This window comes from Idiotropiscis lumnitzeri, unplaced genomic scaffold (genome assembly GCF_059441095.1).
Source record: "Idiotropiscis lumnitzeri isolate Australia: NSW breed Sydney's pygmy pipehorse unplaced genomic scaffold, RoL_Ilum_1.0 HiC_scaffold_114, whole genome shotgun sequence".
Classification (NCBI taxonomy): domain Eukaryota; kingdom Metazoa; phylum Chordata; class Actinopteri; order Syngnathiformes; family Syngnathidae; genus Idiotropiscis; species Idiotropiscis lumnitzeri.
In genome coordinates this window covers 648,270-665,970 of record NW_028283652.1, presented here as the reverse complement: position 1 = coordinate 665,970, position 17,701 = coordinate 648,270, and the positions used below count along the sequence as shown (strand labels likewise).

General features: G+C 44.4%; 7 non-coding genes across 7 annotated transcripts; all 7 read right to left on the bottom strand.

Annotated features, from left to right (window-relative positions):
* Window positions 1-3,524: 3,524 nt before the first annotated feature.
* Window positions 3,525-3,643, bottom strand: LOC148315527 (5S ribosomal RNA). The gene has a single exon (XR_015841224.1). It is a non-coding gene; the product is annotated as a 5S ribosomal RNA (ribosomal RNA).
* Window positions 3,644-4,635: 992 nt separating this feature from the next.
* LOC148315526 (5S ribosomal RNA) lies at window positions 4,636-4,754 on the bottom strand. Its single transcript, XR_015841153.1, has one exon. It is a non-coding gene; the product is annotated as a 5S ribosomal RNA (ribosomal RNA).
* A 993-nt stretch (window positions 4,755-5,747) lies between these two features.
* Window positions 5,748-5,866, bottom strand: LOC148315525 (5S ribosomal RNA). The gene has a single exon (XR_015841054.1). It is a non-coding gene; the product is annotated as a 5S ribosomal RNA (ribosomal RNA).
* A 992-nt stretch (window positions 5,867-6,858) lies between these two features.
* LOC148315524 (5S ribosomal RNA) lies at window positions 6,859-6,977 on the bottom strand. The gene has a single exon (XR_015841086.1). It is a non-coding gene; the product is annotated as a 5S ribosomal RNA (ribosomal RNA).
* A 992-nt stretch (window positions 6,978-7,969) lies between these two features.
* LOC148315523 (5S ribosomal RNA) lies at window positions 7,970-8,088 on the bottom strand. Its single transcript, XR_015841085.1, has one exon. It is a non-coding gene; the product is annotated as a 5S ribosomal RNA (ribosomal RNA).
* A 7,791-nt stretch (window positions 8,089-15,879) lies between these two features.
* On the bottom strand, window positions 15,880-15,998 carry LOC148315522 (5S ribosomal RNA). The gene has a single exon (XR_015841223.1). It is a non-coding gene; the product is annotated as a 5S ribosomal RNA (ribosomal RNA).
* A 992-nt stretch (window positions 15,999-16,990) lies between these two features.
* On the bottom strand, window positions 16,991-17,109 carry LOC148315521 (5S ribosomal RNA). The gene has a single exon (XR_015841053.1). It is a non-coding gene; the product is annotated as a 5S ribosomal RNA (ribosomal RNA).
* Window positions 17,110-17,701: the final 592 nt, after the last annotated feature.

Sequence of the window (17,701 nt, the reverse complement as noted above, 5' to 3'; positions counted from 1 at the left end):
ATCAAGAAAAGAGTTTACTTTTGAAATAAAGCTCTCATCTTCTAGAAGCGAATTATTGAAGACCCAGAGACCACCGGTCCGCCTGCTTTTGTATAGACATAGATCAAACGACAGTAGCGCGTGATCACTCTGTCCAGACCATGTGTACTTGGGATTGTCCAGTCTCTGCGCAAGGGAAGCAGACGCTAAGCACAAGTCAATGCGCGATTGTTTAAGCGTGCCCAGTACTATTTGTTTGCGCGAGAAAGCCCTCCCCCTGAGGTTTAGGGTTCTCCAGATTTCTAACATATTGTTGTTGTTGATCAAGTTCAGTAGACAATTTCTGCTGACATCATTTTTGTAGGTGTTGTTGACACTAATGTCCAATTTACTCAGGGCGACATTGAAGTCGCCAGTCATGATTGTTCTATTGTTGACAAAAGAAAACACATGTAAGAAAAAGTCTCGTCTTTTTAGCTCCAGGTTTGGTGCATGGAGGTTGATGAGTCGGAGAGGCAATGAGCCATTAAAGTCTACCACTATAAATCTGCCCCCCGGATCAGCATGCACCAGGTTGGGGTGGCCCAGTGCACAGGTCCTAGACAGGATTGCTACGCCACAAGACCTGGGGGAGCCGAGGGCTACATGTACAGAGCCACGTACCATGCGACGAATCTTGTCAACATGCTCTTGGCTCCACCAGGTCTCTTGCAGACAAAGAACATCCCACTTTGTGTTATGTAAAATGTTGTCAATTTTGAGGTTGCTCCGCAGCCCGCAGGCATTAGCTGACACAAGGAGAACAGTCATTATAAAGATAGGAGGGGAAGAGGCTTATCACTTAGACTTCTTCGATCTTCCTTTTCTCAAGCCTTCAGATTGCCTCTTTTTGGGTTCCGCTGTGCTGTGTTCCATTTTGTCATCAGACAATTTACAACTGTCATGACACTTGTCGACCGGTAAGGGGGCTTCTGCCATGTGGCATTGCGGCATCATTTGGGGCAATGATGAGCCTTCAGGCTGACCAACATTCCTCCCCACCGCAGATATCTCGCTCTCTCCCGTATCGCCGGTGCACGAGGCATTTAGGGAGGTCGGCAGGGAAAAATTGATACTGCTGATCCTTTCTGGATGTTGTTTCTTCCCCGGCCTAGGGATACAACTTTCCATAGTTGTCCCCCCCCTCTCAGGGGCAGAGAGTGGAATCTGCCCAACACTCACCCCCTTCAAAGGTTCGGCCCCGGTCGACATGGGATCAGGGGTAGGGCGATGCGCACCCCCCCCGCCTCGTTCGTGAGTAGAGCTAGGATTTTGACCTATAACTCCCTCCACTACAGGCACCCTTGTCCCACACAGCACTGTATCAGAGCTCATCTCACTATTCTCAAACAGGTGAGCTTTTGAAAGGTTTGTTTCTGGCAGGCGGACAACCGGCTTTGCGATAGGGGGACTGTCTTCCATTTCTATCGGTGCGGCCACAGAAATATCCTCGCCACAAACACAAAGGACAGGGTATTGTCTGCACACACCACAACGACGAAGGTGAGTCTCATTACATTCTCTGGCATAATGCCCCTGCTTGCCACATTTCCGGCACAAGAATTCCGGACAATCCCTGTACACATGTTCCGGGGACAGGCAACCTCTACACACTTTGACCTGTCGATCATGGATCACCCTGAAATATTCAGGCCCTGAGGCAGTGATGAAGCGAGCAGAATATGGTAAAGATTTTACAGTGTCAGTAAATCTTACTTTAACAAAGCGGGTCCCGTCAGCTACATCGGTGCCCGGCCACATTTTCCTCCGTACATTGGAGGTCGCCGATACGCCCCAGGACTGAAGTTTATCATATATTTCGGAGTCTTCAATATATGCCGGCAGGTGTAGAAAGGATACGACCATTTCGTCGGTTGTTATCTCCCGACCATGTATCCGCGCCGCGCCCATCCGGAAGCCATCAAGTAGCTTCTTCTTCGCTTGAATAGAGCTAACTGTTATTTCAAATTTGTCAGAGGAAATCCTCCGACAGGCCTTAATCTGCCCACACACTTCCTTAATTCCCCTAATTAACCATAAAGGAGTGATCTCATCACCATTGTCTATGTCCAGAAATACCGTGAGGTCTTTATCAAAAATTATGCTCTCAGTCACAACATTGCTCACCATTCCATCGCTGTTCAAACCTTGTCTCTTGGTCGCCGCCAGCATGCCATCAGGCACTCGATTCAATGACTGCTCCATGGTTTGTCCTAATGAGTCCATTGAACCTGGATCCGGGAGAAAGAAGGGGGGGGATGGGGAGAAGAAACAAAAGAAACCCCCCTCCACAGCACGGAGGCTGGGAGGAGAAAAAAAAAAGCTGAACAAAAACTCCCAAAAATTCAGAAAAGATTAACCAAGATTTGCCACAAAAAAGACATAAGCCAGGAGCATAGAGCTCTGACTGTCACCTCTGCACACTCACGCAGAGTGACAATCAGGCACACCTGCAATCACTCAACCAACCACACCTGGGCGTTCTCAGGGTAGTATGGCCGTAAGCGAGAATTCCTTTCAAAATTTTGCATTTTATACATGTTGTCTTTATTGTGGCAAATACTTCAATCCAAAAACACGTAACAAGAATCTGAAACTATAACCACAGTCACAAATGTGTCACAACAATCTACAATGCATGATTGAAGTCACAGATATATGACAAATATCAGCAAATGTGTACAATGATTTGTTGGCACATACACATGGTTAAATGCGGACAAAAATCCGTAGATGGGCGACCTGTAAAAACGGGACCTTTTCTTACAGGTGACGTTTGCTACAGTCCTGCCGCGGACGACTCGCAAATGCGTGTGCTGATTTGCAAATGCGTGTCAGGAGACTTGTGTGTGGCTCCGTAGCTACACATTCGGACCACATGGGGGCACTAATATTATACCAGCCCCGTACCACCAATATATACACCAATAACTTGGGGGGGCGTTCACTGCTATCCACCCATGGTCATGTACCATTTATTTGACATTATTTAAATTAAATTGGAATAAATGGAAGAATAAAGTGGAACTAATAAAATAAGAACCAATGATATAACCAGTGAAGCTAAAAAAAATGAATGAAGCTTCTCCACACCTGCTAATTGCCACATTAACTATACTTCCCTTTATTGCATTCAGTAAACGCCATTTTTTAAAATTGATTCATTAACTTTTTATTTAGTAAACACTCACTGCACCAACCCAACCGGACTGCATCGGGTCATATGTCTGCTACACCTGTAGACTCCGAGGGTACCCTTTTGGTCTTAATGTGTGGCTCCGGAGCCACAGTCAAGTCTCCAGACACGCATTTGCAAATTGCCACACGCATTTGCGAGTCGTCCACGGCGAGACTGTAGCAACACCCAAAGGCAGGGGACGCTGAATGTTGGCAATTTGTGCTCTCAGCCTGTCAGGCGAATATGTGGAAATTTATAAAAAAGCAGCTCGCATACTTGCTTAGATTTGTCATAGTTTTTTTTATTTATTTATTTTTTGCGGTGCAAAAGCTTACAGCACCTGGTATTCCCAGGCGGTCTCCCATCCAAGTACTAACCAGGCCCGACCCTGCTTAGCTTCCGAGATCGGACGACATCGGGCGTTCTCAGGGTAGTATGGCCGTAAGAGAGAATTCCTTTCAAAATTTTGCATTTTATACATGTTGTCTTTATTGTGGCAAATACTTCAATCCAAAAATACGTAACAAGAATCTGAAACTATAACCACAGTCACAAATGTGTCACAACAATCTACAATGCATGATTGAAGTCACAGATATATGACAAATATCAGCAAATGTGTACAATGATTTGTTGGCACATACACATGGTTCAATGCGGACAAAAATCCGTAGATGGGCGACCTGTAAAAACGGGACCTTTTCTTACAGGTGACGTTTGCTACAGTCCTGCCGCGGACGACTCGCAAATGCGTGTGCTGATTTGCAAATGCGTGTCAGGAGACTTGTGTGTGGCTCCGTAGCTACACATTCGGACCACATGGGGGCACTAATATTATACCAGCCCCGTACCACCAATATATACACCAATAACTTGGGGGGGCGTTCACTGCTATCCACCCATGGTCATGTACCATTTATTTGACATTATTTAAATTAAATTGGAATAAATGGAAGAATAAAGTGGAACTAATAAAATAAGAACCAATGATATAACCAGTGAAGCTAAAAAAAATGAATGAAGCTTCTCCACACCTGCTAATTGCCACATTAACTATACTTCCCTTTATTGCATTCAGTAAACGCCATTTTTTAAAATTGATTCATTAACTTTTTATTTAGTAAACACTCACTGCACCAACCCAACCGGACTGCATCGGGTCATATGTCTGCTACACCTGTAGACTCCGAGGGTACCCTTTTGATCTTAATGTGTGGCTCCGGAGCCACAGTCAAGTCTCCAGACACGCATTTGCAAATTGCCACACGCATTTGCGAGTCGTCCACGGCGAGACTGTAGCAACACCCAAAGGCAGGGGACGCTGAATGTTGGCATTTTGTGCTCTCAGCCTGTCAGGCGAATATGTGGAAATTTATAAAAAAGCAGCTCGCATACTTGCTTACATTTGTCAAAAGTTTTTTTTATTTTTGCGGTGCAAAAGCTTACAGCACCTGGTATTCCCAGGCGGTCTCCCATACAAGTACTAACCAGGTCCGACCCTGCTTAGCTTCCGAGATCGGACGAGATCGGGCGTTCTCAGGGTAGTATGGCCGTAAGCGAGAATTCCTTTCAAAATTTTGCATTTTATACATGTTGTCTTTATTGTGGCAAATACTTCAATCCAAAAATACGTAACAAGAATCTGAAACTATAACCACAGTCACAAATGTGTCACAACAATCTACAATGCATGATTGAAGTCACAGATATATGACAAATATCAGCAAATGTGTACAATGATTCTTTGGCACATACACATGGTTAAATGCGGACAAAAATCCGTAGATGGGCGACCTGTAAAAACGGGACCTTTTCTTACAGGTGACGTTTGCTACAGTCCTGCCGCGGACGACTCGCAAATGCGTGTGCTGATTTGCAAATGCGTGTCAGGAGACTTGTGTGTGGCTCCGTAGCTACACATTCGGACCACATGGGGGCACTAATATTATACCAGCCCCGTACCACCAATATATACACCAATAACTTGGGGGGGCGTTCACTGCTATCCACCCATGGTCATGTACCATTTATTTGACATTATTTAAATTAAATTGGAATAAATGGAAGAATAAAGTGGAACTAATAAAATAAGAACCAATGATATAACCAGTGAAGCTAAAAAAAATGAATGAAGCTTCTCCACACCTGCTAATTGCCACATTAACTATACTTCCCTTTATTGCATTCAGTAAACACCATTTTTTAAAATTGATTCATTAACTTTTTATTTAGTAAACACTCACTGCACCAACCCAACCGGACTGCATCGGGTCATCTGTCTGCTACACCTGTAGACTACGAGAGTCCCCTTTTGGTCTTAATGTGGAGCTCCGGAGCCACACTCAAGTCTCCAGACACGCATTTGCAAATTGCCACACGCATTTGCGAGTCGTCCACGGCGAGACAGTAGCAACACCCAAAGGCAGGGGACGCTGAATGTTGGCATTTTGTGCTCTCAGCCTGTCAGGCGAATATGTGGAAATTTATAAAAAAGCAGCTCGCATACTTGCTTACATTTGTCAAAAGTTTTTTTTTATTTTTGCGGTGCAAAAGCTTACAGCACCTGGTATTCCCAGGCGGTCTCCCATCCAAGTACTAACCAGGCCCGACCCTGCTTAGCTTCCGAGATCGGACGAGATCGGGCGTTCTCAGGGTAGTATGGCCGTAAGCGAGAATTCCTTTCAAAATTTTGCATTTTATACATGTTGTCTTTATTGTGGCAAATACTTCAATCCAAAAATACGTAACAAGAATCTGAAACTATAACCACAGTCACAAATGTGTCACAACAATCTACAATGCATGATTGAAGTCACAGATATATGACAAATATCAGCAAACGTGTACAATGATTTGTTGGCACATACACATGGTTAAATGCGGACAAAAATCCGTGGATGGGCGACCTGTAAAAACTGGACCTTTTCTTACAGGTGACGTTTGCTACAGTCCTGCCGCGGACGACTCGCAAATGCGTGTGCTGATTTGCAAATGCGTGTCAGGAGACTTGTGTGTGGCTCCGTAGCTACACATTCGGACCACATGGGGGCACTAATATTATACCAGCCCCGTACCACCAATATATACACCAATAACTTGGGGGGGCGTTCACTGCTATCCACCCATGGTCATGTACCATTTATTTGACATTATTTAAATTAAATTGGAATAAATGGAAGAATAAAGTGGAACTAATAAAATAAGAACCAATGATATAACCAGTGAAGCTAAAAAAAATGAATGAAGCTTCTCCACACCTGCTAATTGCCACATTAACTATACTTCCCTTTATTGCATTCAGTAAACACCATTTTTTAAAATTGATTCATTAACTTTTTATTTAGTAAACACTCACTGCACCAACCCAACCGGACTGCATCGGGTCATCTGTCTGCTACACCTGTAGACTACGAGAGTCCCCTTTTGGTCTTAATGTGGAGCTCCGGAGCCACACTCAAGTCTCCAGACACGCATTTGCAAATTGCCACACGCATTTGCGAGTCGTCCACGGCGAGACTGTAGCAACACCCAAAGGCAGGGGACGCTGAATGTTGGCATTTTGTGCTCTCAGCCTGTCAGGCGAATATGTGGAAATTTATAAAAAAGCAGCTCGCATACTTGCTTACATTTGTCAAAAGTTTTTTTTATTTTTGCGGTGCAAAAGCTTACAGCACCTGGTATTCCCAGGCGGTCTCCCATCCAAGTACTAACCAGGTCCGACCCTGCTTAGCTTCCGAGATCGGACGAGATCGGGCGTTCTCAGGGTAGTATGGCCGTAAGCGAGAATTCCTTTCAAAATTTTGCATTTTATACATGTTGTCTTTATTGTGGCAAATACTTCAATCCAAAAATACGTAACAAGAATCTGAAACTATAACCACAGTCACAAATGTGTCACAACAATCTACAATGCATGATTGAAGTCACAGATATATGACAAATATCAGCAAACGTGTACAATGATTTGTTGGCACATACACATGGTTAAATGCGGACAAAAATCCGTGGATGGGCGACCTGTAAAAACTGGACCTTTTCTTACAGGTGACGTTTGCTACAGTCCTGCCGCGGACGACTCGCAAATGCGTGTGCTGATTTGCAAATGCGTGTCAGGAGACTTGTGTGTGGCTCCGTAGCTACACATTCGGACCACATGGGGGCACTAATATTATACCAGCCCCGTACCACCAATATATACACCAATAACTTGGGGGGGCGTTCACTGCTATCCACCCATGGTCATGTACCATTTATTTGACATTATTTAAATTAAATTGGAATAAATGGAAGAATAAAGTGGAACTAATAAAATAAGAACCAATGATATAACCAGTGAAGCTAAAAAAAATGAATGAAGCTTCTCCACACCTGCTAATTGCCACATTAACTATACTTCCCTTTATTGCATTCAGTAAACACCATTTTTTAAAATTGATTCATTAACTTTTTATTTAGTAAACACTCACTGCACCAACCCAACCGGACTGCATCGGGTCATCTGTCTGCTACACCTGTAGACTACGAGAGTCCCCTTTTGGTCTTAATGTGGAGCTCCGGAGCCACACTCAAGTCTCCAGACACGCATTTGCAAATTGCCACACGCATTTGCGAGTCGTCCACGGCGAGACTGTAGCAACACCCAAAGGCAGGGGACGCTGAATGTTGGCATTTTGTGCTCTCAGCCTGTCAGGCGAATATGTGGAAATTTATAAAAAAGCAGCTCGCATACTTGCTTACATTTGTCAAAAGTTTTTTTTATTTTTGCGGTGCAAAAGCTTACAGCACCTGGTATTCCCAGGCGGTCTCCCATCCAAGTACTAACCAGGTCCGACCCTGCTTAGCTTCCGAGATCGGACGAGATCGGGCGTTCTCAGGGTAGTATGGCCGTAAGCGAGAATTCCTTTCAAAATTTTGCATTTTATACATGTTGTCTTTATTGTGGCAAATACTTCAATCCAAAAATACGTAACAAGAATCTGAAACTATAACCACAGTCACAAATGTGTCACAACAATCTACAATGCATGATTGAAGTCACAGATATATGACAAATATCAGCAAATGTGTACAATGATTCTTTGGCACATACACATGGTTAAATGCGGACAAAAATCCGTAGATGGGCGACCTGTAAAAACGGGACCTTTTCTTACAGGTGACGTTTGCTACAGTCCTGCCGCGGACGACTCGCAAATGCGTGTGCTGATTTGCAAATGCGTGTCAGGAGACTTGTGTGTGGCTCCGTAGCTACACATTCGGACCACATGGGGGCACTAATATTATACCAGCCCCGTACCACCAATATATACACCAATAACTTGGGGGGGCGTTCACTGCTATCCACCCATGGTCATGTACCATTTATTTGACATTATTTAAATTAAATTGGAATAAATGGAAGAATAAAGTGGAACTAATAAAATAAGAACCAATGATATAACCAGTGAAGCTAAAAAAAATGAATGAAGCTTCTCCACACCTGCTAATTGCCACATTAACTATACTTCCCTTTATTGCATTCATTAAACACCATTTTTTTAAATTGATTCATTAACTTTTTATTTAGTAAACACTCACTGCACCAACCCAACCGGACTGCATCGGGTCATATGTCTGCTACACCTGTAGACTACGAGAGTCCCCTTTTGGTCTTAATGTGGAGCTCCGGAGCCACACTCAAGTCTCCAGACACGCATTTGCAAATTGCCACACGCATTTGCGAGTCGTCCACGGCGAGACTGTAGCAACACCCAAAGGCAGGGGACGCTGAATGTTGGCATTTTGTGCTCTCAGCCTGTCAGGCGAATATGTGGAAATTTATAAAAAAGCAGCTCGCATTCTTGTTTACATTTGTCAAAAGTTTTTTTTATTTTTGCGGTGCAAAAGCTTACAGCACCTGGTATTCCCAGGCGGTCTCCCATCCAAGTACTAACCAGGCCCGACCCTGCTTAGCTTCCGAGATCGGACGAGATCGGGCGTTCTTTTTTTTTTTTTTTTTTTTATTATTGTAATAAAAACATCTGTACAAATAGAGGTTTGACTCAAGATCCAAACATTCGTGAACAAACATCAGTAGGGATGTCCAACGATAGACAGTCGTAACCAAGGATGCATTTTAAAAATGAAAGTCCAGACTGTTGTCAGCAGAGAAAGTTACTAGTCCGTTGTTTACTGCCAAGTCGTCTTGAAAACGTTGGGGTCGATGTTCCTGAAGATGGGTGAGATGGGAGATGACCAACGATTTGAAGATGGACCAGTGATCGCCTTTCCTTTTTTCATGCAGGTGGATGTTTCTTGTGATGACGATGGAATGACGTGCTATGGCCAAGAGCAGCTTGAGGGCTTTGACATTCAGGCCTTTCAATGGTGAAGGGATGATACCGAACAGGAGAAGCCAGGAATTCTGGTCACCGCCACCACCGACTACCGGCGAGGGGAGTTTCACCCCCAGCCTCCTGGCAATGAGATCTTCTAGTCTGGATCTGAAATGTCGCACGACTCGGCATTGGAGAATGAGATGGTGAAAATCCTCCGGTTCCTCTCCGCACACTGGACATGTCCTGTCATAGGCACTTGGTAGAAAAGCATGCAGCGTTGTACATGGAAAGATTATCCTGTGTCTTATTTTAAAATCAGTGTTACTTACCTTGGGTGGAGTACACCAGTTAAACATGTCAGCCCAGATGGACGAGGGAGCCAGGGTGGGGTATGCCTGACGCCACGCGTTTTCTGCTGTTGGCTTTTTCAGTATTTTGGTTAGCAACACATGATAGAGTAGTTTTGTTGTGCACTCTGCCAGTCTAGTCGGTCGAGCCCCAAAGGTCAGCACATAATTTAAATCTGACTTCATGGTGGTGTCTTCACTCTGTGACATCCGCCCCAGAAGGTGCCCCCAGTGGCAATGCACGGAGTCTCTGATTTTTCCCACTGAGCGCAACACAGTGGCCCTTCGAAAGGGAACTTTGTGGAAGCGAAACAAGGTGCGAATGCGTTCAATGTTAAAATTCCCTTTCTGGTCTAATAAATCACCCATTGTTCTGATGTGTGCACTTTCTAAAACCCCACTTAACATCCTTTCCCCACTCCCTGGCTCACCGCCCAGGAGATCGGGATTGAACCTAAGTGGAATGTTCTGCAGTTGATGGAGTGACATTGGCTCTGTCCTAACCCATGGCCGCAATGCCCACCACGCCTCTAAGATTTCTTTTTCGAAGGGGTCCAGAGGGGGGAACATCGTGCGAGGCAACATCTGGCAGAGATTGAAGACGCCGTAGCGGCCTAGACCCTCTAAAATTGGCAGAAGAAAATCCTTCCAGGGAGCTGAGAAGGCAGGATTTAAAAACTTTCTGAGCAGCTTCAAGCGTAGTGCAGCCTTTTTTGTGCCAATGTCTGTCAAATTTAAGCCACCAGCTTGGACATCACCGATCAAGGTATAGTGCCCAATGAAACCTCTTTCCCTCTTCCACATGAAATAATTAAAAGTTAAATTTAATCTATTTAAAACATTCGCGGACATGTGAGTGACAGTCAGTGAGTGAATTAATTTTGAAATACACAGGTTATTGATGACCAATATTTTCCCTTTCAGAGTTAAATTCCTGAATTTCCACATATCTAAAGTGGATTTTACTTGTGGTAAAACTGTTTCCCATTGCTGTTCATCACAACGAGAAGTGTTCTCCCCAATCCAAACACCAAGGATTTTTTGGCTGAGTGTGGCCTCTTTAAAACCCCAGGTCTTTGGCACAGCGCTGGTGGTACCAAAAACGGCCATGGTGGACTTATCAAAATTGACTTTTGCACCCGAGGCTTGGCAGAAAATGTTGAGCTCGTTGAGAGCTACACTTAGACTCTCCACGTCTCTGACAAACAGGTTTGTATCGTCCGCATACTGTAGAATCTTCACTTCGCGTCCACTTGGTGTCCAAATGCCTTTTATGCTGTTATTTTGTTTGAGGAGGGCCGCAAGTGGTTCTACAACAAGGCTAAAGAGTAGTGAGGACAGGGGGCACCCCTGTCTCACTGACCTTCCCAATTTAACAGGTCCTGTCAGTAGTCCGTTCACTTTGATTTTACTGGCTGCGTTTGCATACAGACGTTTTATCCAATTGGTAAAGGAAGACCCAAATCCAAATTTGTCAAGCACCTTCCATAAAAAAGAGTGCTCCACCCTATCAAAGGCTTTTTCGAAATCGAGGCTGACATGAATTCCGCACGAGGCAGCCATGTGTTTAGTTAAATACTTTATACTTAAAATAGTGTCTGAAATATCCCTCGTCGGAATGCTATATGACTGCGTTTCGGAGATGATGGTACCTATTACTTTTTTGAGACGAGCTGCTAAAACTTTGGCTAAGATTTTATAGTCAGTGTTCAAAAGACTAATCGGTCTATAGTTGCTCAATTGTTCAGACGCACCTTTCTTGTGTATTAACGTAACGGTACCTTCGCAAAATGATGAAGGGACCAGATCTTTTTTTTCCATGTGATGAAACAAATTGAGCAAGATAGGTGACAGCTTTTTCATAAAAGCCTTAAAGAACTCAGCCGTTAGACCATCGCAACCTGGGCTTTTTTTATTATTTAGATCTTGGATTGCCTTTGTGATTTCGAATTCGGACATTGAGTTGTCGCACATGTCTTTATCGTCCACACTCAGTGCACGGTTTAAGGCGGCTATGGCCTCGGTGGCATGATCTGTCAACGGTTGTCGGAATTTGAAGAGATCAGTATAGAAAAATTCGACCTCTTCTAAAATGTCATCAATGTCCGTGACCATTGCGTGAGATTTGTGAGACCACAATTTAGATATATATGCTTTTCCTTGTTTATTTTTTTCCAGTCCCAAAAAGTACGCTGTTGATCGCTCGCCCTCTACAGCATTTTGAGCTTTGGCCCTCAGGGCTGCCCCTCTACACTTCTTTGCTTCAAGCAGCTCGAGTTTATGTTGCAGCGAGAAAAATAACGGGTCCACAGGCCCACGTGTTATCGCCGCAGATAGAGTTATTTCAGCAATTGGTCTCTCACAGTGTTCTCCTCTAATTTTTCCACCCAAAACTTAGCTCTACAATGATTAATTGACAATTTTTTTAAACGTAGTTTGACACTTTCCCACCAGTCTGTGACCCTGTCTACATACTTAAACTCCTCCTTTATCCCATCAAGAAAAGAGTTTACTTTTGAAATAAAGCTCTCATCTTCTAGAAGCGAATTATTGAAGACCCAGAGACCACCGGTCCGCCTGCTTTTGTATAGACATAGATCAAACGACAGTAGCGCGTGATCACTCTGTCCAGACCATGTGTACTTGGGATTGTCCAGTCTCTGCGCAAGGGAAGCAGACGCTAAGCACAAGTCAATGCGCGATTGTTTAAGCGTGCCCAGTACTATTTGTTTGCGCGAGAAAGCCCTCCCCCTGAGGTTTAGGGTTCTCCAGATTTCTAACATATTGTTGTTGTTGATCAAGTTCAGTAGACAATTTCTGCTGACATCATTTTTGTAGGTGTTGTTGACACTAATGTCCAATTTACTCAGGGCGACATTGAAGTCGCCAGTCATGATTGTTCTATTGTTGACAAAAGAAAACACATGTAAGAAAAAGTCTCGTCTTTTTAGCTCCAGGTTTGGTGCATGGAGGTTGATGAGTCGGAGAGGCAATGAGCCATTAAAGTCTACCACTATAAATCTGCCCCCCGGATCAGCATGCACCAGGTTGGGGTGGCCCAGTGCACAGGTCCTAGACAGGATTGCTACGCCACAAGACCTGGGGGAGCCGAGGGCTACATGTACAGAGCCACGTACCATGCGACGAATCTTGTCAACATGCTCTTGGCTCCACCAGGTCTCTTGCAGACAAAGAACATCCCACTTTGTGTTATGTAAAATGTTGTCAATTTTGAGGTTGCTCCGCAGCCCGCAGGCATTAGCTGACACAAGGAGAACAGTCATTATAAAGATAGGAGGGGAAGAGGCTTATCACTTAGACTTCTTCGATCTTCCTTTTCTCAAGCCTTCAGATTGCCTCTTTTTGGGTTCCGCTGTGCTGTGTTCCATTTTGTCATCAGACAATTTACAACTGTCATGACACTTGTCGACCGGTAAGGGGGCTTCTGCCATGTGGCATTGCGGCATCATTTGGGGCAATGATGAGCCTTCAGGCTGACCAACATTCCTCCCCACCGCAGATATCTCGCTCTCTCCCGTATCGCCGGTGCACGAGGCATTTAGGGAGGTCGGCAGGGAAAAATTGATACTGCTGATCCTTTCTGGATGTTGTTTCTTCCCCGGCCTAGGGATACAACTTTCCATAGTTGTCCCCCCCCTCTCAGGGGCAGAGAGTGGAATCTGCCCAACACTCACCCCCTTCAAAGGTTCGGCCCCGGTCGACATGGGATCAGGGGTAGGGCGATGCGCACCCCCCCCGCCTCGTTCGTGAGTAGAGCTAGGATTTTGACCTATAACTCCCTCCACTACAGGCACCCTTGTCCCACACAGCACTGTATCAGAGCTCATCTCACTATTCTCAAACAGGTGAGCTTTTGAAAGGTTTGTTTCTGGCAGGCGGACAACCGGCTTTGCGATAGGGGGACTGTCTTCCATTTCTATCGGTGCGGCCACAGAAATATCCTCGCCACAAACACAAAGGACAGGGTATTGTCTGCACACACCACAACGACGAAGGTGAGTCTCATTACATTCTCTGGCATAATGCCCCTGCTTGCCACATTTCCGGCACAAGAATTCCGGACAATCCCTGTACACATGTTCCGGGGACAGGCAACCTCTACACACTTTGACCTGTCGATCATGGATCACCCTGAAATATTCAGGCCCTGAGGCAGTGATGAAGCGAGCAGAATATGGTAAAGATTTTACAGTGTCAGTAAATCTTACTTTAACAAAGCGGGTCCCGTCAGCTACATCGGTGCCCGGCCACATTTTCCTCCGTACATTGGAGGTCGCCGATACGCCCCAGGACTGAAGTTTATCATATATTTCGGAGTCTTCAATATATGCCGGCAGGTGTAGAAAGGATACGACCATTTCGTCGGTTGTTATCTCCCGACCATGTATCCGCGCCGCGCCCATCCGGAAGCCATCAAGTAGCTTCTTCTTCGCTTGAATAGAGCTAACTGTTATTTCAAATTTGTCAGAGGAAATCCTCCGACAGGCCTTAATCTGCCCACACACTTCCTTAATTCCCCTAATTAACCATAAAGGAGTGATCTCATCACCATTGTCTATGTCCAGAAATACCGTGAGGTCTTTATCAAAAATTATGCTCTCAGTCACAACATTGCTCACCATTCCATCGCTGTTCAAACCTTGTCTCTTGGTCGCCGCCAGCATGCCATCAGGCACTCGATTCAATGACTGCTCCATGGTTTGTCCTAATGAGTCCATTGAACCTGGATCCGGGAGAAAGAAGGGGGGGGATGGGGAGAAGAAACAAAAGAAACCCCCCTCCACAGCACGGAGGCTGGGAGGAGAAAAAAAAAAGCTGAACAAAAACTCCCAAAAATTCAGAAAAGATTAACCAAGATTTGCCACAAAAAAGACATAAGCCAGGAGCATAGAGCTCTGACTGTCACCTCTGCACACTCACGCAGAGTGACAATCAGGCACACCTGCAATCACTCAACCAACCACACCTGGGCGTTCTCAGGGTAGTATGGCCGTAAGCGAGAATTCCTTTCAAAATTTTGCATTTTATACATGTTGTCTTTATTGTGGCAAATACTTCAATCCAAAAACACGTAACAAGAATCTGAAACTATAACCACAGTCACAAATGTGTCACAACAATCTACAATGCATGATTGAAGTCACAGATATATGACAAATATCAGCAAATGTGTACAATGATTTGTTGGCACATACACATGGTTAAATGCGGACAAAAATCCGTAGATGGGCGACCTGTAAAAACGGGACCTTTTCTTACAGGTGACGTTTGCTACAGTCCTGCCGCGGACGACTCGCAAATGCGTGTGCTGATTTGCAAATGCGTGTCAGGAGACTTGTGTGTGGCTCCGTAGCTACACATTCGGACCACATGGGGGCACTAATATTATACCAGCCCCGTACCACCAATATATACACCAATAACTTGGGGGGGCGTTCACTGCTATCCACCCATGGTCATGTACCATTTATTTGACATTATTTAAATTAAATTGGAATAAATGGAAGAATAAAGTGGAACTAATAAAATAAGAACCAATGATATAACCAGTGAAGCTAAAAAAAATGAATGAAGCTTCTCCACACCTGCTAATTGCCACATTAACTATACTTCCCTTTATTGCATTCAGTAAACGCCATTTTTTAAAATTGATTCATTAACTTTTTATTTAGTAAACACTCACTGCACCAACCCAACCGGACTGCATCGGGTCATATGTCTGCTACACCTGTAGACTCCGAGGGTACCCTTTTGGTCTTAATGTGTGGCTCCGGAGCCACAGTCAAGTCTCCAGACACGCATTTGCAAATTGCCACACGCATTTGCGAGTCGTCCACGGCGAGACTGTAGCAACACCCAAAGGCAGGGGACGCTGAATGTTGGCAATTTGTGCTCTCAGCCTGTCAGGCGAATATGTGGAAATTTATAAAAAAGCAGCTCGCATACTTGCTTAGATTTGTCATAGTTTTTTTTATTTATTTATTTTTTGCGGTGCAAAAGCTTACAGCACCTGGTATTCCCAGGCGGTCTCCCATCCAAGTACTAACCAGGCCCGACCCTGCTTAGCTTCCGAGATCGGACGACATCGGGCGTTCTCAGGGTAGTATGGCCGTAAGAGAGAATTCCTTTCAAAATTTTGCATTTTATACATGTTGTCTTTATTGTGGCAAATACTTCAATCCAAAAATACGTAACAAGAATCTGAAACTATAACCACAGTCACAAATGTGTCACAACAATCTACAATGCATGATTGAAGTCACAGATATATGACAAATATCAGCAAATGTGTACAATGATTTGTTGGCACATACACATGGTTCAATGCGGACAAAAATCCGTAGATGGGCGACCTGTAAAAACGGGACCTTTTCTTACAGGTGACGTTTGCTACAGTCCTGCCGCGGACGACTCGCAAATGCGTGTGCTGATTTGCAAATGCGTGTCAGGAGACTTGTGTGTGGCTCCGTAGCTACACATTCGGACCACATGGGGGCACTAATATTATACCAGCCCCGTACCACCAATATATACACCAATAACTTGGGGGGGCGTTCACTGCTATCCACCCATGGTCATGTACCATTTATTTGACATTATTTAAATTAAATTGGAATAAATGGAAGAATAAAGTGGAACTAATAAAATAAGAACCAATGATATAACCAGTGAAGCTAAAAAAAATGAATGAAGCTTCTCCACACCTGCTAATTGCCACATTAACTATACTTCCCTTTATTGCATTCAGTAAACGCCATTTTTTAAAATTGATTCATTAACTTTTTATTTAGTAAACACTCACTGCACCAACCCAACCGGACTGCATCGGGTCATATGTCTGCTACACCTGTAGACTCCGAGGGTACCCTTTTGATCTTAATGTGTGGCTCCGGAGCCACAGTCAAGTCTCCAGACACGCATTTGCAAATTGCCACACGCATTTGCGAGTCGTCCACGGCGAGACTGTAGCAACACCCAAAGGCAGGGGACGCTGAATGTTGGCATTTTGTGCTCTCAGCCTGTCAGGCGAATATGTGGAAATTTATAAAAAAGCAGCTCGCATACTTGCTTACATTTGTCAAAAGTTTTTTTTATTTTTGCGGTGCAAAAGCTTACAGCACCTGGTATTCCCAGGCGGTCTCCCATCCAAGTACTAACCAGGCCCGACCCTGCTTAGCTTCCGAGATCGGACGAGATCGGGCGTTCTCAGGGTAGTATGGCCGTAAGCGAGAATTCCTTTCAAAATTTTGCATTTTATACATGTTGTCTTTATTGTGGCAAATACTTCAATCCAAAAACACGTAACAAGAATCTGAAACTATAACCACAGTCACAAATGTGTCACAACAATCTACAATGCATGATTGAAGTCACAGATATATGACAAATATCAGCAAATGTGTACAATGATTTGTTGGCACATACACATGGTTAAATGCGGACAAAAATCCGTAGATGGGCGACCTGTAAAAACGGGACCTTTTCTTACAGGTGACGTTTGCTACAGTCCTGCCGCGGACGACTCGCAAATGCGTGTGCTGATTTGCAAATGCGTGTCAGGAGACTTGTGTGTGGCTCCGTAGCTACACATTCGGACCACATGGGGGCACTAATATTATACCAGCCCCGTACCACCAATATATACACCAATAACTTGGGGGGGCGTTCACTGCTATCCACCCATGGTCATGTACCATTTATTTGGCATTATTTAAATTAAATTGGAATAAATGGAAGAATAAAGTGGAACTAATAAAATAAGAACCAATGATATCACCAGTGAAGCTAAAAAAAATGAATGAAGCTTCTCCACACCTGCT